This window comes from Pongo pygmaeus, chromosome 2 (assembly GCF_028885625.2).
Source record: "Pongo pygmaeus isolate AG05252 chromosome 2, NHGRI_mPonPyg2-v2.0_pri, whole genome shotgun sequence".
NCBI classification, from domain to species: domain Eukaryota; kingdom Metazoa; phylum Chordata; class Mammalia; order Primates; family Hominidae; genus Pongo; species Pongo pygmaeus.
In genome coordinates this window covers 155544325-155568512 of record NC_085930.1, presented here as the reverse complement: position 1 = coordinate 155568512, position 24188 = coordinate 155544325, and positions in this window count along the sequence as shown.

The following is a 24188-nucleotide window of genomic DNA, read 5'->3' as shown; positions in this document are numbered from 1 at the left end:
GTTAAATTGCTTTTTATTACATTGTTTTGTATTTATAATGTTTAAAAATTTTATTCCAAAACAGATAACTTTATAATGAACAATAGTTTAATTTAACTTTGAATCACCTTGTGCAGTAATTGCTTCAAAATTTGTCTGTCCCCATTGTCACTTCCAAGAAATTAAAAAAAATGGAAAATGTTTTTTAAAGAAAAACATTTTACAAATATAAGTATGAAATAAAATATATAACCAGTACTTCATTTTATTGACTTATTATCCATATAAAATGATGCAGTAGGAGGAAAGAGAAGGATATATTCAGAATTTGACTTACGAATAGAGGAAGTAATTCTATGTTTATTTAAAATATCTTCTTAAGATATACAAGTGGCCAACAAACATAAGAAAAGGTGTTCAAAATCACTAATCATCAGAAAAATGCATATCAAAACCACAATAAGATACCATCTCATATCAGTCAGAATTACTATTACTAAAAAGCCAAACAAACAAACAAATATGTGTTGGCAAGGACACAGGGAAAATGGAACACTTCTATACTGTTGGCGAGAATTTAAATTAGTTCTGCACTATCTAAAGCAGTTTGCAGTTTCTCAAAGAACTAAAAATAGAACTACCATTCCACCCAGCAATCCCATTACTGGGTATATGCTCAAAGGAAAATAATTCATTCTACCAAAAAGACACATGCACTCTCATGCTCATCACCATAGCGAAGACATGGAATCGACGTAGGAGCCCTTCCTTGGTGAATTAGATAAAAAATATGTCCATATGCACCCTGGAATACTACACAGTCATAACAAGAATGAAATTATGTCCTTTGCAGCAACATGGATGCGGCTGGAGGCCATTTTAAGCAAATTAATGCAGAAACAAAAAACCAAATATTGAGTGTTCGCAATTATAAGTGATAGTTAATTCATGAGTGCACACAGACATAAAGATGGGAACCATAGACACTGGGGACCCCAAAAGAGGGACAGAGTGATAGGGGCAAGGGCTAAAAACCTTCCTGTTGCGTACTATGTTCACAATCTGGGTGATGGGATTAATAGTAGACTAAACGTCAGCGTCACACAATATACCCTTGTAACTAACCTGCACATATACTCTCTGAATCTAAAATAAAAACAGAAATATAAAATAAAATAAAATACATTACTTAAAGAAATCCTGAGCAGATTACATTTTAGAATTGACATTATTATAGTGATGAATGATTGGAACATGCTAATAAAATCTATATAAGCGTTATGGAAACAGTGAATATTCTCCAGACTGTCTTTTAAAGTATAAAAGATGGGAATAGCTACCTTTATGCAAATTAACTAGACTTCAGTTGCACTAATTAAGAGAGCTACAGCTTAGTCAATCAAATGATAATAGATGAGTTATAATTGATGTCAAAATTCTACTTTATTAAATTACCTTTCAAATCATATCCCAAGTTTTCTTCTATTTTGAGAAACATCACTTTACTAATATATAGAAAAAAGATTGATTGTGCAGATTAGTATGATCTCAATAGAACACATTTCATCTCAAATCTGATAAGAACTTTCCAATCCATAAAACACTGTAAGAGAAAACTGTGAATCAGGCTAGACACACATTTCAAAGAGCTGATGGGGTTGCAAATCACTTATGCCTCACTCTCGTGTTACCATGATAATGCTTAGCACTTCCATAGTGTTTCCTAGCTTCAAAGAGCCTACAAACTTTAACTAATTAATCCCTACACTACCCAGGGAGATAGTGATAAGAAGCCTCTTGAAGAGAGCATCTAACTATATAATTCACATTTGCTTATATATAGAATTCAGCACATACACCATATTGTGTTTTCCTATCTTTCTATTTCAATCTTCAGAGAAATGATATCCATATGTGAATATATGATGCATGGCCATCTATTGTGAATAAGATTTTGTACACTGCATTCTGTCTGTAACTAAAAGCTAACAGAGAAAGATATATGTACAACCAACACATAAAAACATCTGGTACATTCTGCTGTATTTTCTTTTCTTATTCATTTTACACCTTTTTCTCAGGTATTTCTGAGTAGACTTGCTAGATTTGAATAGGCTAAAACTTTTCAATGAGGAATATACAATTACCTTGTTAATTCTTATAATTATTTTATTTATTTTGAAAGTGCATTAAAACTAAAGTTTATAATTATGCTGAATAGAAAAGAATATCATATGTGAAACTTCACCCAAATGAAAGAATATTTAACTACCGTATTAAGAATTCTCTTTAGCAGGATTCCTTTCTCTCTGCAGGTAGCTGGCTACAGGGGTCTACCAAAACAAATCTATTTCTGCAGTAAAGGCCAACACTGGGTCACTCAGGAAAGAACACTTTTGGTCTGAAAAGCACAGTACATCTTTTCCCTGAACAGGGTAAATTCTTTTCCAGTTTTACTGTTCAACTAAAAATTCAATTAAAATTAATCACTTTCTTTTTTATGACAAAGAAAATCTGTAAATTCTTATCCAGTTTTACTGTTCAACTAAAAATTCAATTAAAATTAATCATTTTCTTTTTTATGACAAAGAAAATCTGTAAATTCTTATCCAGTTTTACTGTTCAACTAAAAATTCAATTAAAATGAATCATTTTCTTTTTTATGACAAAGAAAATCTGGTTACTTTCTAATTACTTGTTTAATCTCTATAACTACCTAAAATTATAGACGTACACATACACACATACAAAAGAAACAGTACAATTGGAAGACCATCCAATGTGTACATGTGTTCTTTTTTTAAAAAATGCTCTAATGTACCATTTGCATTAAGGTTATAGTTATAATTCAATCAATGAGGTATTTTACAGGAGTCCCTAGGACATCACTCGAGAAAGTATGTATAATGTAAGAAACATTTCCCTATTCATACATTTTCCTGGAAACTAAAATTATACTGTATAGTTAAAATGGTTAACTTTGTTATCAAAGACTGATACTGGTTAAAGTTTATTTTTTAAAATATTCTTTTTATTTTTCCAGAATGTTTTGAAATATCCTTCATATATTTAATTTCGTGTGGGTATAGACAGCCAAAGAAAATGGAGAATACTATTTATTCTCATAAGGTTATTATCTCCTGAGTGTTGAATTTGTTATGAAAGGAGAAATGCATCCACTACTCCTACTTTAGGACCAGACTTTCCAGCAATAGATACTAAATGTGAAAATATCTGTGTACTTAAAGCCATTGTTCTGTAGAAAACACTATTACAGTCTGAGATTGAGCCCTAATGATTGGTCTTGAGATCTTTGAAACTTTGGTCAAACTAATTTCTAAGCTTATTTCTAAGGTTTTCTCTGTTGCAAAAATTATTGACTCTTTAGTCACTCTATCCTGGAAAATCTAACCTAGTGGACCATTTGGTTATGAGATGGTAAAAAAAAAAAAAAAAAAAAAAAAAAAAGAATCTTCAATGCAGACAGCCAGAACTATAGGGTTTCAAGGAAAAGTACTCTGTATAACAATATCAAAGTTTGTCTGAATTATGACCATTTCCACATTGGATTTATCTCTGCAGGTTAATATTCTTTCTTAGGGCCATTTGTATAAATTTTGCAACATTTAATGGGAGCTCATACATGGAGATCTTATACAAGGTAAACAATGAGACAGGTGTTTGAGATGGTTTAGCCTGGATGAAGAGGGGGCACTCTTTCTTCTCTCTGAGTCTAATTTCTGATAAGACAAATTACAAAATGATTACGAATAAGAGTTAAAAAAAAACACTTAATCTTTTGTGTCCAAATTGTTTTCTATCCTATAAACCCTTTTATGCTATATCTAAGACTTAAAATATTTTAAACATTAGATTTTGGTCTTTAGTGCACCATGTACGGGGAACCCATGCAGTTGTGGCCTGTAAGAACTTATCTAAAGAAAGAAATCAATAGCATGCAGCTGAGAAGGCAGTGGTCCAGTGCCAGGATTTTAGCTGAGACATGTATAAGCCTCTCAGGAATTCTCAAAAGTATTTGGGAAAATGAAACTGGTTTACCAATGCTCTTTAAAAAGTTAAGCAAAAGAACATCCTAGAGTATGGTTTCCTGAGCAGAAAAGTGAGAAAGGCACATATGAATTTGAGACAGGAAAAATACACTGTGATTGCAGAATAGAAAATCTCAGGCAGCAGTTTCACATGACTAGCAAAAAAACCTTTGTCCGAAGAGCTGCATAAACTAGATGCTGACAAGACTCTGAAAAACCAGTGTGAGGGCCAAGCTGGCTAAGAACAACTGTACCCAATATGGTGCAGGATTTGAGCTAGGTTTCACCTAGGACCTCATTATATGCTCATTCACATACTAAATTGCACATCCACCAACACCATGAAAGTTCCAGGAACATTCATATCTGGTGTAAAAATGGATGGCACCACAGTTCTGAGAAATCTCTACCATTTCCCAAAAATCATGAATATTCCACACGTTGGTTAAAGAAATCCATAAAGGGAGCAGCCCCAAACTCCCTTGTGCAACTCTCTTGAGTAGGCATACACTCACCTTTCTTGAGTGTGTATTTCATTTTGCAATAAATCTCTGTACTTTCACTATTTTCTGACTCATCCTTCACACTGTGGTGCAAGAGCCTGGATACTGGCTGGGGTTGAAGTCCCACCATATTTGGGGACCTCCCCTAGCCCACCAGTATCAAATTCAGCCTGAGGTTTTTTTGGCGTAAATCCTCCAATATTCCAAATCAAAGTTACGTTATAAAGCATGTCTGAAATGGGTTAACTAAAATTGAATGGGTTAACTAATTTAATGGGTTAACCATTCAATTTCCAGTTATTTTCCATCATTAATGAAAAGGAAGAACTCGTGATATCTAACCTTAAACTGTAAGGCTATTTTAATTTTTATAAAATGTTCTTAGTTTGGGGAAAACAAATGTTAACTGTGTTTTCTTTTGCAGGGGGGTTAAGACCCTTCTTAGAATTTTTACTTTGCCTCGTGTCATGGTCGTCATGTTAAAGATACACACTGGACAAAACTAAGGAGAAGTTTGCACTAGGAATTCTCTGCTTCAAAACAAAAGTTGTTTTGAACTAGGACCTTGAAAATGGTATCTTCAAACATAAGGAGCTGAACAATACCACTAAAAAATAACAAGACCTTTGCAAAATTAATATTATCAAAGTACACTACATTTTCACTGAAATATAAAAAGAGTAGTAGCAACTTCTCACTTCAGTAATATTCAAGGAATCTTAATTATATTTTTATACTTGTCAAGATGTGTCTTGGGCACCAACTGCAGCTTTTAAAGTCCTTTTTTTTAACCTTTTTATTTGTTTTTCTTTACTTACAAGTTGGATCAAACAAAGCCCCAGATAACTTCAATTACCTGTCTGACACTGTGCTGTTTCCCTTGTGCAAAAACACAAAAGCTAAATGGCTCCGTAGGTGAACAAATTAATAATAATAACAGTACATGGATAGATGACTATATAATATTTTTATTCTCCATTTGTACAATCTTTTTCTTCAATATTTGTGTTTTATCTTGAATATTGACATTACCCTCTTGTAAGTTATATTTTTTAAACTAGGATACCCATGATAATTTTTCCCCCTCTGTTTATAAAAAATTTTAAGGCTTTCTCTGTTTTTTAAAAGTTCAATATATAATTATCTTAGTAAACAGAAATTATATTCATCCAAGCATACATTTGCTGCCCATTTTATCTTATTTTTTTAGCTTGCGGCACATTCACTTTATGGGCAAGTACCCTTGGCACTCTCAGTTTATTCTCTTGACTTCATAATTCTGTTGGAAAGAGATCTCAGAACTAAGTTCTTTCATTCTATTTTTAAATAAGTCATGAGCAATCCAATTATATGACTAAAGATGATCCAAAAGTAACTGGAATTGCTCATAATTTGTTTTTTTTGGAGATAAGAGTCTTAAAAAATCTTAACTAAAACTTCTCTCGATTATGATATCGTTAATAAAGATTATTATTAATGTTTCTTAGAGTTGAGAAGGGTTTCTAATTACATAGAAATAATGAAAATATAAAGATTGAAAAAGATGATAATGGAAGAAACCTTAACTGCTGGATTAGTGAAATACACACAGTAACTTTTCATTCAAATTACATACATTTTTAAAAAGGAACAACTTCTAATGTCCTTTTTTGGAGCTTTCTCTGCAATTATGCTAACAAGTTTCATGCTGAGAAAGGATTAGTCCTGATGGACAATCAAAGACAATGCTTCCTTCCTGGTAAAAAAGGTGAGAAAGGATGTAGGTAACTGAGCTGCAGTTATTAGGCATAGCGGCAGGAGGTCCATATGACCAGTTAGGGAGCGAGATCCGAGTTTGCTAAAGCAGAGAAACTGCCTAGTCACTATTGCTGGTTCCTCAGTGCCATCATATATGTAACACTTCTGACTTGGAGGATGAAAACCATGCTGTACACATCTCCCTGTCTGTTCAATTTAGTGTTCATCCTTCAGCTTGGCAGCCATGACACCTGGCCAGGTAAAAACTCCTAGGAGGGTGAAGCATTTGGCATAGCAGCAGGACATGGGCACCTGCAAAATCTGAAGGAACAGAATACATCCCTAAGGGGAAGAATCAGAAATAACCTACTGTTCTGTATTCAAAAGAGTGAGAGAGAGGGAGTGAGGGATAACAAGATTTTAAAGGCAAAATTAAATTGTGTTTTATTGCATCCTCCTTAATGGTTCTTCTAGTAGCCAATATAGCAAAATGATGGAAAAGAGAAAACAAAATATCCTGTTAACTTTTAATGATATTACCATTAATGACTGTGATATATTTTCACATATTTTTATATTTCAGTTAGTGTTTTATTCAATGTTACCATCTGAAAATATTTTTCTTAATATCAAAGTCTGAAGCCTAAAATCAGGTAAGATATATTTTCTCTTTACTGCTAATTGCTGACATTATGTGTCAAAATTCAATTCCACCATTTTTGAAATATTAAAGTAGCATAATAGGTGTGCAGTTAGCTTACCCCACATACATTGTATAAACTACTGATATTAACATGAGAAAACTACAGGTCTCCAAATGGACTAATCATATAATACTAAGTAAACATCCCTGTGTCTTCAGAATATGGGGTTAGGTTACATTCCAAAAGGAGAACGTGGAATAAAAACATGGTATCTTAGAAATGGGTGTCTAATACAATCATTTTTAATGTACCTCCCAGAGATTGCTTAAAGGCAAAGGTGACCACAAGGCCAGTGGTAGTTCGTTACAAGCCGTCTTCCCCAACATCTGTGTAAATAGATTCAAAGAACCAAAGGCTGCAGTTTCAAAAATTAAACTACAAAAGGCTATATCTATAACTGAACACAAAATTGCTTTGCCTACCCCTTCTTCTTACCCCCTACTACTTCTGGTGCTATTAAAGAAAAAGAATGTCTGAAGACCACCAAGAAGAAAAAGGGTAGAAGGAGGACATGGGAATAATGATTTTCAAGGGTGCCTTGAAACTGTAGTTAGTCCTTCTTTCTGTACTCTACAGAAGTAGTATCTCTGCATATAAATCAGGTTGATGTGTTCAGATCACACTTGTTCATAAAAACGTGCAAATTCCATTGATATTAATTCTACATTTCTTTCTATTTTCCTATTGTTTTAATTTGCAATTAGATAGTTAAATATGATGCATAGGAATGGTATGCTATATTTCTGTTATTTGTGAGCATTAACACAAAAATTGTGGGTACCCCCAATCTCAGCAAAAGATACAAATAACATTTTTAGTTGTGTATCTTTAACCTATTACTCTAAAATGTGCCTTGTACAATCAAACCTAAATTTAGGAACCTAAGCTTTCCTAAATTCCTTAAGGAAAAAGGATACAGATTTTGATCAAAACAGAAAAACTGCAAGTCGGTGTGTCGTAGGAGAGAGGGGTGGGAAGATGATGGTGATGATAGTGTATTTCAGCTTTGAAAATGTAGTCAGCCTTTATTGAAATCTGTGTGTCAGATACACAACATACAATTAAACCCCTACAAGATAAAGATGAAAAATTAAGACAGAGTTCTGAGGGCATGTGGCCCAGTGTGAAAATCATATTTATCTTACTCAAAAATCATTTTTTGTTGGGGCGCGGTGGCTCCTTTAATCCCAGCACTTTGGGAGGCCGAGGGGGTTGGATCATGAGGTCAGGAGTTCAAGACCAGCCTGGCCAAGATGGTGAAAACCTGTCTCTACTAAAAATACAAAAAAAATAGTCAGGCGCCATGGCAGTCGCCTGTAATCCCAGGTACTCGGGAGGCTGAGGCAGGAGAATCACTTAAACTTGGAGGGGGGATGTTGTAGTGAGCCGAGATCGCGCCACTGCACTCCAGCCTGGGCGAAAGAGTGAGACTCCGTCTCACAAAAAAAAAAAAAAAAAAAAAAAAAAATCATTTTTTTCCCCTACAAACCTACTGTATTTCTTCTGAAATTATTGATTCACAGGTAAGAAATTTGCTGACATCTGAAACATTTTAAGTCAATAAAAAGTTTAAAATATAACTCCTCTAAGTAACCAGCAGGCTATGTTCTTTCTGATTAGGAAAGCTGTGAAATTCACTGTGCCTTCTTTTGTTTACTAACTACTCAGAGCTCAATCTATTCTCTACCAGCATATTACCACAGTGAATGGCACATTTATTTGTCCATCTCATGGTCTTTAATTTCTTTCTCTGAAGGTTTTTTATATATCAGCATTTTTTGAAGCAGCTAAGACAATTTTTATAATCAGATAGGAAATAATAAAAAATATGCTGCATAATCTCTTACATCTCTGTGATCTGAGACTATATTTTCACATTCCCATTTTATTTTTCATTACTTTTTTTTTCTTTTGTTCATTTAATGAAATGGTAAATAGATCCTTTTTCAAAATGGTCAGCTTCTGTTTTTCAAATTTAAGATGATGTCTGTAGACCTACATGTAAAACATCAGTCCCTGGAACTGACAGGCAACCCCGCATGATCCTACTTTTCTCTGGCTTCTCTACCTTTATGCTTTAAATAGGAGCAAACACAACTGCTTTTTTTTTTTAACCACCCTTCATTTGCCATTGCTTGAGATGGCCCTGTAAAGAACCTAATGCCCCTCCCTGCCTATTAGAGATTGAAGTGAACATAGCCGATGGTTTGAGAGTATGGCCTTTTAAAATGGCAGCTCAATAGTGACATAAAAACTAGAAAACTCTTCTATATCAGAAAAATTTCATGAAAATTGCCAATATGAGTGACAAACCTACCACATGTTTTTTCTACCCTCTCCTCTGAGACCTACATTAAATTCATAAATGATAGTAAATAGAAAAAAAAGAGGAAAAAAGTATACACTGCTAATGACAAATAACCTTTAATGTCATAAGAGAGATAGAGAAAGTCACCTGCATGGCAGCAGAGCAGCTAAAGCCACAGTCAGCAGAATGTCTGAAGGGAATTCGGCCAAGAAGTACTCCGCAGAATCCCCAAGAGCCTCTAGACTAGAAAACAGAAGCTTTGCCTGAGAACAGAAATAAGGTATAGGTTTGTATGACACGTGCATTGAACTACTGAGCCCTTTGTCTTCTCCCTTACTCTGATATGAGAACTTCTGCAATTGGGTAAGTGTCCTCCCCACCTTCTACTAAGGCACATAGAATGGTTCTATTCTATTACCAGGTTTTTACCTGCGTCCAAGAAGAGCGAGACATTTGAAGAAAGTTTCCAACATGCCAGTGGAGACTACAATCAATAAACAGAAAATTTCTGTCCTCATGGAGCATATATTTTAGAAGAATCAGAAGTAACTGCCTAATGTTTTCAAGTCATTGATGTAAAAACTGAACTTGGACAACGGAAGAGTGATGCAGGAGACAGCTGCATTCAACTTTAATTATTCTGTAGAATTTCATTTTAACGTTATGTACATGTATTACTCAGGAAAATAAATATGTATGTAAATATGTTTGTGTACATTATCACACATGATAATCTATAAATTTGCCTAGTTAAGGGCTCAACTCTCTCTCATGGCTGTTTTACCACTACTCTGGGAAGTTATATCATTTTAGTTCCAAAAGTTGGTGTACCACAAAGTTAAAACACGAGGGCTCAAAAATCAATAAAATAAACAAATAAACAAAAAACTGTTTTGTTTTGTTTCTGTTTTATTGATTATGATATATTGCCTCTAGTTTTAGTGACAAACATTTTGCTACTGTTTCTTTGGTTTTGGCAAACCCAAAACTAGAGAAATTAATCTGCGTTGGATGAATGGTGAAAGTAATCTTATATTACTGTTGTCATCACTTAATGCCTGAAGATATTTAATAGGCTTATTTTAAATCTGTATTCCACCTGTTCTGTAACTCAGTGGCAGGTAAGGTAGATTGTTCAGTCTGATGTCCTCTTTTGAGGAGGTTTTCTTACTCAGGTGTTTAGTTATTTTCAACTGTGATCTCATTTGATCTTGGGATGTCAGCCACTCTCCTTACAGTATGGGATAAATGTCCAGGGGCAAGTCTCAGTGTTGATTATATCTGTTTGAAGCTACTCTACCAGGCAATAACTATGAGCAGGGCTGTACATCTATCTAACTCATTATTGTGAAACAACATTAGTATCAGTCCTTACACCTAGGTAAAAACCTACACCCTAAAGGATTTGGAGGAATGCTTATAGAAGTTGATCAGTTAATGCCTCTTCCAATAAATTGTTTACCCACTAAAGGCCCTGAAAGTAACTCAAGGACTCCAGCACTGGCATGCATATGGGTAGAGTTTAAAAGGATTTCCTCTGGCCTGTCTTCTCGTTGATTTCTCCCGCAATTCTTCTCCTCAGGTTACAGTGATATATCCAGATAAAAACATCCTTTATTCTTTCCAGGGGTTTTACAAAGGGACTCTTTTGTGGTGGTGGTTGTTAGCTCCTGGAATCCTTACTTATGTTTCATATTTGTAGTTTCACTAGAGTTGATTTTGGAGAACAAACTGCCAGCCTTGGCTAAATCTTTATCTTGTTATTGACCAGAAATCACGTTTGTGTAAACATGAAGTTCCATAATTTGTCCTGGTTCCTTTTTGTAAGACTATGATCATGCAGAACATAATGATTAGGCAAAGAGTAAATGGTGAATTTTAGAAATTTAGCATTGATCAATAGTTGAGATGCTTTGTGGGAAGGCTTCTCAGGGGAAAATGGGGAACTGGTCACAACACTGGAAACCTCAGAGAACGTGTGACTATTCCATCACATGATGGAAGTCACATATATCACTCATTTTATTTCTGATCAGAATATCTTCTCCTTTAATGTTGTTATCACTTCAGAAAAATTAAATTAAGGAGAATAACCATGGAATCCTCTCCCTACTGTGTTATAATGTGAATTCAGAACTTTGAAATGATGATTATTAAGCTTCCTGAATAGTAACTTAATTTTAAACCAAGAGCAAACCTAAAGTTAATGTAAGAAGTTAACATTATTAATCTACCAAAATTGCCAATTCAATCTCAGTCTTCTACCTTCTGGAGAAATCTCATGTTTTATCTTGCTTATTACAAAAGTAAATCAGGTGATTTATGCAATGTGTGTAACTTTTCAAATAAATTAACTCTACAAAAATATCTCTTTCCCCTGCATGTAGGTGACAATGTTCTGAGCGTTGTAAGTAGACTGAATAAACATTTACTTTCACAGATGTGGGAATGTACATTTGCTTCATTTAATTCTGAGAGTGTGATAAAAATATGACAATATTAAGATATTGGATAAATGTTGAAAGCCTAACATTGAATCCAACAAACGTGCTCAGTGTTTGGAAAAACTGTGCTTAATACAGCCCTATCATGTTAATATAGCCTATTAAAATGGAAGTTATCTGCAAACTTTTTGTCTTAAGACTTTTAGATGGAACTGTTGACCAATATATTTTATTTTCAGAAATTAGGTTTTGCGTTAGTAACATGAGGAACTTTCATTGGAATTTAACTTTAATAGTTAAATTTTTAAGTTACCTTGACAATCCAAGGCAAGTTTTAAAATCTTGTTTAAATAAATATTTGGGCATTATAGGAGAATGAAGCCATTAATACAGTGGGAGCAAGTTTATGTTAACAATTTTTTAAATGGAACTATATGGGAAAGGTAATAAGAACTAATACATATAAAAGAGGATTCATTGATCTTGAGCTTTGGAAAGTTCATGGAAAATTCAAGATTTCCAAGGCCAGTTGCTCATCATTAAATGAAGCAGTAAGAGAATTACTGCGGGACAGTTCTCTGAGTGGTCTTGGACAAACCCAGTTCTCCTCACTTTCTCACTTGTAGTTCTAAAGAGTAATTATACTACACGGTAGGAATGCGACATCCTGAGATAAGGGGGAAGCTGGCTTGAAAAGCCAGGCTCTCTTCTAGGCCCCCCAGAACAGAATGCCCTTCAATGCTTTGCCCAGGTGAGTTATGGAATATCAAGGTATGTAACCTGGAGCAAGCTGCCTTTTGCCCCATTTGTACCCTCAGCTGTGGAACAAGTTGGGCACACGCAGCGAAGGCTCCATCCACCCCACAGAGTTGCCTGAGCATTGGGGGACCAGCTCACACTGAATCCTAGACTTCTGTTGTCCCTTGCGGCCTATCAAGTAAATCAATCCACTTCATGTGATTTGCTGTCTATGAATGTGTTCAGTCTCATGCAACTCAGACATGTTCATAACCAGAGCACAGCAAACTGCTTCACACTTAGTTCAAGGAAGTGTTGTGAAGATTAAATGAAATAATGCACAGAAAATTCTTACAACGTTGTCTGCCATTTTAAATTATTAAATAGTAGCTATTATTGCCTGCATAATGTATTATTGTAGTTGCTGATTCTGACTTACATTTTAATATGATTTACTAAGTTGAAGCACACTGTTAAAGAATAACCATGTTAAAGGATCTGGAGACTAATCATGGTAGACACAGTTCAAAGAGGTAGCCAATGGTAAACAAAAAATCACATAAATACCAACTATTAGAACTCCATTCGCCTCAGAGAATATATAACCCAACCTTTCCATTTAATATTAAAAATGTAAAGAAATAGACTCAGTGTGTCTTTAAGTCACATGTCATATAGATTAAAATTTATCCAGATACAGAATTAATTCCATCAGGAGGAAGTTCAAAGAGAAGGTTTCTAAATAGAAATGTCCAAAATGGAAAACCTGCTGATATAGATGCCAATGTACTTCCCAGTTCTGGCATTTAAGCAGACATGAGAGGGTCAACTTTCCACATTACATGTAGGAGAAGGTACTAATCAAAGAGTGGGAAATTAATATAGACTAATAATCCTTACAATTTAAACCTTCAGTGCTTTTTAAAATAAAGTTAATTTAGGTTGCCTTTAAACGTGGTAAGGATTAATGGGAAGTAAATACATGGGAAGAGCATGGTGGTGGTCACGACACAGGGGCATAGGAGGCAAAATATCAGACTGGGCTAGGAAAGAATCAATTAAAAGAATCGTTCTACTCTATGTTAGATACCAGACTGTAACTATAAAGTTGAATGGAATATTTATGTAACACTCTAATAGACAGAATAAGAAAAATATTAGTTACATTTAGTGCGATGTTTCATTGCAGAAATTGTTAGAAATCATCAGAATTAATTATCTGTACTGCACTTAGACATAAACAGCACCAATTTAGTGCAAAAATATCCCGAGGGTACAGTGAGCCAAAATGTGAATATGGAATATTAGTATTAAGTTATTTCAAGATTTTCCTCTACTATTTTTAATGCTAGGTACAACTCAGATCACTTCTAGAAGATTTGGTTTTAGGGAAAACTTAATATTATTTTTCTGTTAAAATTTCATAGCAATGAAAACATGTTTTCTTTAACCTAAGGAGCAGCTTTGAAGTACAAAAGTCACTATGAGGATTCAGGGGGTGGGGAAATAATTTGTTTAGTGTATGGATAGGTTGTACGCATATATAAGATTCAAGAATTCTTTGCTAGCAGCTGAAAAACCATATCATGGCCATACATTATAGTAGAAAGTTTAAAGGGTTTGGAATTGTGTCTGGAATTGGTGGGTTCTTGGTCTCACTGTCTTCAAGAACGAAGCCACAGACCCTCAGAGTGTTACAGTTCTTAAAGGCAGCCTGTCCGGAGTTTGTTCCTTCTGATGTTCACGTGTGTTCAGCGTTTCTTTCTTCTGGCGGGTTCGTGGTCTCACTGGCTCAGGAGTGAAGCTACAGACCTTCCCAGTGAGTGTTACAGCTCATAATGGCAGTGCAGACACAAAAAGCAAGCAGCAGCACGACTTACTGCAAAGAGCAAAACAACAAACCTTCCAGATGGTGGAAGGGGAGCCCAGCGAGTTACCACTGCTGTGTTGGGCAGCCTGCTTTTATTCCTTTATCTGACCCCACCCACATCCTGCTGATTGGTCCATTTTACAGAGAGCTGATTGGTCTGTTTTACAGAGAGCTGATTGGTCTGTTTTACAGAGAGCTGATTGGTCCGTTTTGACAGGGTGCTGATTGGTGTGTTTACAATCCCTGAGCTAGACACAAAAGTTTCCCAAGTCCCCAAAGATTAGTTGGACACAGGGTGCTGATTGGTGCATTTACAAACCTTGAGCTAGACTCAGAGTGCTGATTGGTGTATGTACAATCCCTTAGCTAGACATAAACGTTCTCCAAGTCCCCACAAGAGTCAGGAGCCCAGCTAGCTTCACCTAGTGGATCCAGTACTGGACCGCAGGCGCAGCTGCCCACCAGTCTTCTGCCGTGTGCCCACACTCCTCAGCCCTTGGGCAGTGGATGGGACCTGGTGCCGCGGAGCAGGGGGCGGCGCTTGTTGGGGAGGCTCTGCAGGAGCCCACGGTGGCAGGGGGAGGCTCAGGCATAGCAGGCTGCAGGTCCCAAGCCCTGTATGGCAGGGAGGCAGCTGAGGCCCCACGAGAATTCCAGCGCAGCCCCGGGGTACTGGCACTGCTGGGAGACCCGGCGCACCTTCTGCAGCTGCTGGCCGGGGTGCTATGCCCCTCACTGCCCGGGGCGGTGGCGCCGGCTGGCCACTCTGAGTGTGGGGCCCACCGAGCCCACAGCCACCTGGACTCGTGCTGGCCCGCAAGCGCAGCGCTCAGCCCCAGTTCCCGCCCCCGCCTCTCCCTCCACACCTCCCCGCAATTGGAGGGAGCCAGCTCTGGCCTCGGCCAGCCCAGAGAGGGTCTCCCACAGTGCAGCGGCGGGCTGAAGGGCCCCTCAAGTGCAGCCGGAGTGGGTGCGGAGGCCGAGGAGGCACTGAGAGCAAGCAAGGGCTGTGAGGGCTGCCAGCACGCTGTCACCTCCCAGAATTACAACAAAGTTAGTCCTGGAAACTGGCATTGCCATGAATTAGGTGCACTAATGTGGAGAATTTACTCACCTTACCTGAGCCTCAGTTTCCACATATTAAAATGTCTTTGCTGAATTATGATTTGTTAAACATTTCTTAACTTCATTTGTCCCAAACTTGGACATTAACCAAGTAATCTTATTAGCAAAAGATTTTTCTTTAACACCACTTACTTTCCTCGAAACTGGCATTTATTTATTATCTATCATTAAAATAGCTCCGTTTTACATGCCTCTGTTGGCTGCCTAACCCATCACTCAATCTCAGTCTCACTTTCCAGCCTCTACTAAGGAGGCTAAAAAATGTAAATATCTACTTTGTTAGCCTCTGCTGTAATTGGTCATGTGACACACTTCTGGCCAATAAGACTTACATAAATTTGGCTGAAAACTCTGGGGAAGCTTTTGCTTTCAAGATAAAAAGTGATACTTTTGACTTGTGGGGCCCCTATCCTCTTCTTCCTTCATTGATTAGGGACGTAATCCCTGAAATTGCATGTTCCATGGAGAAAATGGCAAAAGAATTGCTGCTATTACCACGTAGCAGAGCAACTGATCAATAGCAGCAACTGCCTAACTATGACTGGTTCACATCTGAAAAATAGAAATCCCTGTCTGTTTAATCCATGCTTAATTTATCTGTTATATGAAGTCAAAAACATTCCTTACTGGCAAAATGCCTTTTTTCTTCCTTATTCTCCACCACTTATTTTTTTCTTACATTAGTTATAGTTTGTAATTTCTTTGTCAAATATATTCAGTGACGTGACACTGTAGTATTGTAGAAAGCACACTGCATTGGAAACATAGACTGATATTTTTTATTTAAATCTCCAAAAATAATCCCCAAATCCTTTAGAGAAGACAATTGGAGGAAATGGTGTTAGAAGAGTCTGAGATTAGGGTCACTAAGTAGAAAATGGAAACATGGTGAACTATCTGGCAGGCCATGGAATCACTGTGGATACTTATCCCCTGCTAAGAAGGAGGGGAAAACACACTCTGGCGTTTCTCATCTTCTTGTTCTCTAATCTCCCCATTGTCACCCCTTGACTGAAGTCAAATAGGAAATAATTTTATGGGAGCATAGGAACCATGCCTCCCAGGAGCCAGGCCTCTGTATTACAGAGCAGTGCCAGAGGTGAGTTATGTATCAGTGGGCATGCAAATCCAGGAGCACACACAAAGGAGTATCAGAGATAAATATAATATCCAGGATCAAGAAAGGAGTAGTCTCAGAAAACATTTATGGATGATATTTGTGAAAGGACCAAAAAACTAAAACAGAGCTTAAGAGTTAGAAAAACATCACAATAACGTAGAGAAAAACAGGCAAAATTATAGTCAAGGGTGTTTTACCTTTCCTTTACAGGATTTTTAAAATCCCTTCTGGAACACTTTTCCCAATATATTTCATTCATTGATTCATTCATTGATTAAACAAATATTTATTGCACTCCTAGTATGTTCTAAGAAGAGGACAGATGGGACCATATGCACTCTTAGTACTTCACTCATTGAAACAAACAATGTTTCTTTTTCCTACAATGTTTTTCTCCCAAACACTCTTCTTGCAAATTCTTATCCTTCAAGATCCACTCAACTGTCCCTGCCCTGGGAAGGCTTCCAAAACCCCTCTAAACCCAGTTAAGAACTTCCTTTCCACTTAAGTTACTTAATTGTATATATTGTAACACTTGTCACAGTACATTGTAATTATTGCCCCTCCTCATTCTCCTATTGAACTATTAATATTTTGAGGGAAAAGGCTATAAAGACAACTTCTTGAATTTTGTCAGCATTTATTTTACAGAAGGTATTAGACATTTGTATATGAAATTGTAACAAATTTATCCTGATTTTTGGAAAACAACATGAACAATTTTCTCTACCAATTCCTCATGAAGTACTCAAATTTAAACACTGTCTATGTTTTGGGAGCAATTATACAAACTTCCAAAAAATACCTTAAAATGCTTTTATTTTATTTTATTATTTTTTAGAGACAAAGTCTTGCTCTGTAGCCCAGGCTGAAGTGCAGCGTGTGATCACGGGTAACTGCAACATTAACTTTTGAGTAACTAGGACTACAGATGTGTGCCACCACGCCCAGTTTATTTAATTAATTTATTTATTTTGTTTAGGTAGGTCTTGCTATGTTGTCTGGGCTGGTCTCGGCCTCCTGGCTTAGAGCAATCCTCCCTTCTTAGTCTCCCAAAGAGCTGGGATTACAGGCATGAGCCACCCGACCTCAAAATATAAATTTTAGATGTTAGAATATTGCAATATTTCAGATTTAATTTTTCTTTCAAGTTTGCACTTGCATTGGGACTCAGGAATAATTATTTTTTATGGTAAAAGTGTGGTTTCTCTTATCTAGTCATCTACTTTTGAAATTTTTATTCTGTTTAATTAAACCCTAAAAATTGATAGTCAACTCAGCTGAAAACCAAATACATGGGTGTTTTTGTGTTTAGCTTATGAAGACTAATGCAGAGAGACATTAAGAACCAAAAGACATTTATTTTCAGGTATAAAACATTTATCTTTTCATTATTGCCATACATTTGAAAAAATTGTGATAGACATTATAATGAGAAGGATGATTTATTGCTCAGTACATCCCATATGTTATCTAGGCAAATTTACATTTCTTGGGTCATATTATCCCATAGTACAGCGTTACGAACTAAGCACAGTTACCTTCTCAATTTACAGATAAAGAAACTGAAAGTTATCTGAGAATTCACAGTTAAGATGAAGATTCAAACAAGTCAATAAAAACATAAATTACACAAGTAAGACTAAGAACTCATTGTTTTCTTGTAAGTATCGAAACTTTTGTTTGTTTTAAATGAAAGAGTTACTGGGTTAGATACCAATGGTAATGTTATAGACCATTTAAGTTGCCTGCCTAGAGCCACAGATGTGCACTTGAGCACACAGTTGAGATGCCACGTTGCCAGTATTGTTTAGATTCCTTTGCTTTGACACATTTATACTAAAGTTTTATCCTTGCAGCTGAAGCATCATACATGGCACAAATAGTTTTATTAAACACCATGAGATAAATATCTTAGTGATCAATTCAGCACTTGCAATTTGCCAACTTTGTTTTAATCAGGAGTTAATGATGTATGGCACTTCTAGTAAGTAAATGAATGTTTGAATTGCTGTGAGTTATTTTAATAATTGCTCAGCTAACCATTTAAATTATCAAAGATCTTGTGCAATGTCATATAAATGCTGGAAATGAAAAATTAATCAACACGATTTACGTAACTAAAAGCTGCCATCTAATGGGATATTTTTCAGTAAGATGACAGCAGTAATTATGCTGAAAAATATTCATTCCTGTAGTTTGAACGATTATAGCAATTTCCACCAGGGGATTTCGCAGTTAGATTCTAGTTCTGGGCAACAGTGATTAATACAATGGTTATTAATGAGAAGTCATTTTGATACTTCTAGCCTTGTTTAGGTGTCAATGCCTTGAAAGAAACATGTTTAGCATATTAATAATAAAGATTGTGTTGGACTGGATACTAAGAAACCTATTGGTTTGCTTTTCTCGTCTTGCATAACATGAAAGGTCAATTAGACATATAGAAACAATGGAACATTTTGCAGCAGGGTCTAACATTTCACTGCACTTTTAACCTTTTAGCCATGTACAAAGTTCATTAAATACCCGAAGATAGGACAGTTACAGGAAGACAGTGGTGGGGTCAGAGGTCACAGTCGAAAGCAAGATGACAATCTCTCCTGGATGGCACCCTGAGAGCTAAGTTAGAGGGAGAATTACCTTTCTGGTTGCCAACAGGGAACAAGGAGAATGAAGCTATCAGCAATTAACATTATTGGATTAATTAAAATGAATGTTGACAGAGATTTTGTTGGCTTTACGTCAAATTGAATATAGGTAAGCTAATCCCTTATCAAATTTCATAAATGTAAAAGTACAGATTAAATGATTACACAATCCATATATTTTGGGTAACATATAAATATATATATACATGTGCACACTTGCAGTGTGCAAATATGTGTGTCCATCTAAATGTACCCAAATCCACTGACCCAGAGTTAGAAAGTTAGAAATTATTCTCCCACTTTACCATTCCCTTTTCTAGAATTTTGTCACAAATATAATTTTTTCATTTATTTGAAGCCTACTGTTTGGAGCCATGTAATATATTGATACAGTATATGGATACTGGGTGATATCACAGGGTTTGTGTCAGAGAACAGAATAACACTGTTGTTATAAAAGATCTACATTGTGAGGAGAAAGTTTAACTTCACATTACTATGGATACAGAAGTATGATTACATCAAAAGCTCAAATGAGCACACAGAATTTATTTTGAATGTTTTATTTGAAATACTCAATGTCAAAAAGATTATTGTAATAGAATAATAAAATTGAAAAAATAATGTTTAAAGATTTCCTTTAATTTGTTGATGATGTAAAATGTAAGTAGAATGCTAAAAATTAGTGTATAATATAATTTCATGAAGAATTCTTTATGGTTTTCATAAAATTAATAGTCTCAATTGAATTTTTTTAGACTGAGAAAATTCTATACATCATTTTATTGTGCTTTTATTTTACTACTTGCTTATATGTCATAATGGATGGAAATAAAAATATTTTGATTTAAGCATATACAAAACTTGGATTCTTGTTTATGTTTTCTAGTGCGATAAAGGCACCAATAATGTTAACTATGTTGGAAAATTTTGAATTAGCCTAAAGTTCTTAACTTTCTTTTCTTTTTGAAGTTTCATATTTCAATCTAGGTCTGAGAGGGAATTGAGTGTGATCATTCTTTGATTTCACTATGAGTGCTGAGTTCCTAATGCGGTGTTAGCAATGTGTAGACTTTAAAGCTTGCTTTCTTCTTCATCATCTCCCTTTGGACTTGCATATATGATTTCTACAGTAATATGCATCATTTTCTGACATAAGGTTGCTGAAAAATACAAGCATAAACACGATTCTTTACTTCTGTGATTCTTTAGGAACAGACAAATAAAACTAAAAAATAACTATGGTATGAATGTAAGTCAGCAGTTTATCATACAGGTACAATAAGAGTGTGGAAATACATTTAAAAATACATGCCTCATCTAAAACATGAGGTGGTAAAAATGAAAAATTTAATTTAACATAAAGAACAGTTTAAAGGTTACGATTATTTCTGGTGAGAGCAAGTAGCACTAAAATCCTATTTTCCCTATTTTATTATATGAAAATATAACTGTATTTTCAGGCTTCAAGAAAAAAGTTAACTCTAACCTAAGCAGCAATTGTACAGCCATTTCAAATGGTGGTGCAGCATTTTTTAATTTCTCAGAAAATCTTTTGGGAGCAATATAATATAGTTCTATGAAAAATTAATCAATGAAATTATTATGACTGTAGTCTCATAATTTCATCGTCCTTCTCCTTTCAGTTTTTACTTATTCTCTTTAAAATTCAAATGCCCCTAAAACGCATATCATACATAATAATGACTGAAAATGGTTGTAAAATTAAAATTGAGTAGGAGAGACATTTCAAGGTTTCTTTTATGAGAATGCTACATTAACCATGTGACATACACATGCTAAAAATAATTGTGAAAAAAATGACTAATATTTGTGTAGCACTTGACAGTTTACACAATAATATCAAATATTCTCATTTGACCTTCGAAAGGATTTTTAAACTCGTGTTTCACAAATGAGGAAAATGAGATTCAGTAATACAAATCAGAGCTGTTACATCTCCTTATGATCATGTCACCCAATAAAGCAGAGGCATTTGTTTTCTTGAGAAGAGATGAAGAAGGCAAAATTTATTAAAATTATGAGTCTTTTTTGTAGTTTCAATTGCTTATTAATGTTTTGTTTGTCAAAATTGTTGCCCTTATTTTCAGTATACTTTCTGTATTTGCCTATTACAGCAGTTATCACATTTATTATTTCTCATTTATCTCTGTGCCTGCTAGAAATGCAGACTCAGAAGAGAAAGTACTATGCTTCTCTGAGCTTCTTGCAGAGTGACAGGCTTATTTTGACATTTAGAAACTATCTGTTGACTGTGATATTTTCATTTAAGTTACATTTTAGGTCACTTGATACTAATTTTCTATTTAGTATTAGGTTTTGGAGAGCTATTTTTCTTATTACAGTTTTTTGAAGTATATTTAAGGATATACTTATCCTGAGGCGAAGAAGAAAACCAGTGAGGCACTTTTCAATGTTATATCATTTTAGTTGTGATTGCTCCTTTTTCATATTACTTGCATTTTCCGTAAGATCACATTGCTGTTTTTAAAACAGATAAATATCTATTGTAATTTAGGAAATACACTGCTTTAGTTTCAGAAAGTGGGTAATAGTGTCATTGATAATAATATCATAATGAATCATATCTAATTTTGGAAACACCCCCAAATCACTTCAATATCTACATATTTTTAAATAATATGCATTATAATCTGTGTTCACTTTCCTTTCTGTATTACTTTTTCTTTCCTTCTTTTTCTTATTTTTTTCTTTCAGTAAATACTGAGCCTCTACAATGTACTCACTCTTCTAGAAATCTAAAATCTGGCCAAGAGTAAGCGTTGTCCTCATGAGCTTACATTCTAATGCAAATATCCAGTAAGAACACACTTTTATGGAAGTGTTGTAAATACACAAATCTAAAAACAAAGAGCCAAGAATTCCAAACAGCAGTTTTTCTTGATAAGACTCTAGAATTAATAATATGTATAATTGTAACTTAACTCATCTGTGATAGAGTGTCCATTAATTCATCAATTGCCACAGAAGACCAATTGTTCAAGCAAAATAAATGAAAGTTCCTTATATTGCTCTCCAATTGAAAATATATATGACACTGATATGTATTTATTTGAGGTTTTCTTTTAAACTTTTATACACCTAACACTTTAGCACTTGCAAATTTCATAAGAAAAACCCACCTGTAAAATGCTGGTTATTGGAATAATTCTCAACACAATATTGTCAATGTCAAAGTTGAGTGTGTATTATAACAGTAAGTAGATAATTAATCAGAAAGATTCTGATTTGGGATTTCAAAACATTCTACATGGTAACATGGCGATTACATACAGATTCATGGATCTATTTCTATCTTCTTTAAATCCATATTTCAATTAATTGTCCCAATGCCCTCAGAGAAGGAAAAGTTATGTACAAATAACCCCAGACTAAAAAAGGCTGTGACCTGAATGATAGTGGAAAGTGCACAAGATTCCAATGGAGTGAACATGGCAGTTGTTTCTCCTTTATGTGTTATTATAAAGAGAACTAGGGGTCAAATTGCATAAATGATAAATGGAAGGTGCTTGAATTGGGTTGGTTCTTTTATGAACATTATACATTGACCCTGGCAGCTTTGACAATTACATCCATCATTTCTAGGAATCTGTTCCAACACTCAGCCTGCTCTCTAATGTGACCAAATAACCAGTTTGTGAATATAGGAATCAAAGATTGATCTTCTGTGCCACTGCACTGATTAACAGTTTGTTACTTACTGGAGCTTTTCCATTACATGGAATTAGGCAAGGATCATAATTCATTATGGCACACCTATAGATAGCATGTTAGAATGCTTTAATCTTCACTTACTAGGCTTCAAAAGGATTAATATTAGACTTGTAACTTTGATAAGCAAAATGAAACAAAACTTTTAAGAAATCCATTGCGTATTTTTAATGTTGTTTTATTACTTCCATGTTTCTTGAATAGAAAGAGCTGGTTGAAGATGGAAATAGACCAGGCCATTTTAATTTTTACACTATTGTGACCTGACAATAACTTAGGCACCAAATTTCAGGTTTAAAAGAATTTTCTGTCCCAAATATTTTTTGTGTGAGTAGAAATATATGTAGATTGAGGAGCAGGTCTTCTAATCACCAAAATCATTACATGCAACATTGTTTGCTGTCATAATATTCTTCCCAGAAACTCTGTCAACTGCATGAAAGTACCTCAAAGGCTGGAGAGATAGTCAGAACATATTTAAAGTCCTGAAAAGCAACTTAAGATTTTCGACTTTAAGTGATGTTGTATATTAAATGGCAGAGGGTCTAGTCTCAGAATTCAGAGACCTGAATTTGAACTCTGCCTTCACCATTTACCTTGGCATTATTATGTATTCTTTCCACCATTTTTGTTTTTTCTACCAATGGATACACAAACTATGATATTTATCTTTTAAGAAAAAACCACAAATGTACCTGAATCCTTAGCACTAAAATACTTTGAGTACCACGGCAATAAATATTATATTTATCTATGATTTATATAACACATTGCTTTATGTATATCACACAATATTCACACAGAAATTAAGGTAAGCCAAATGAAACGAATAAATGTCAATTATTTTATTTCTATTTACTAATGAACAATATACAATTTTTTAAATGAAAGTTGCATTAGCCCTAATTATATGTTTTCTTAGGAGCAGGTTAGTTAGACATGGTTCATGATTTCAAAAATATTTTAATATTTGTGGATAAACAAATTTTAATGCCAGGGTCTAAATTTAGTTTATTTCTATGTTTGGTATTAATGACAGTAATATATGAAAATGTTATATTTACCATTGTATAATATGTATAGCATAAAATATATACATACTAGATAAAGTTCAGTGTTTATTATAGTGGTTATAAATCCGTATTTCAAAAAATCCTGATACTTTCAACTTATTTTTTGCACTACTTATCATTGTCAATTTTTCAGC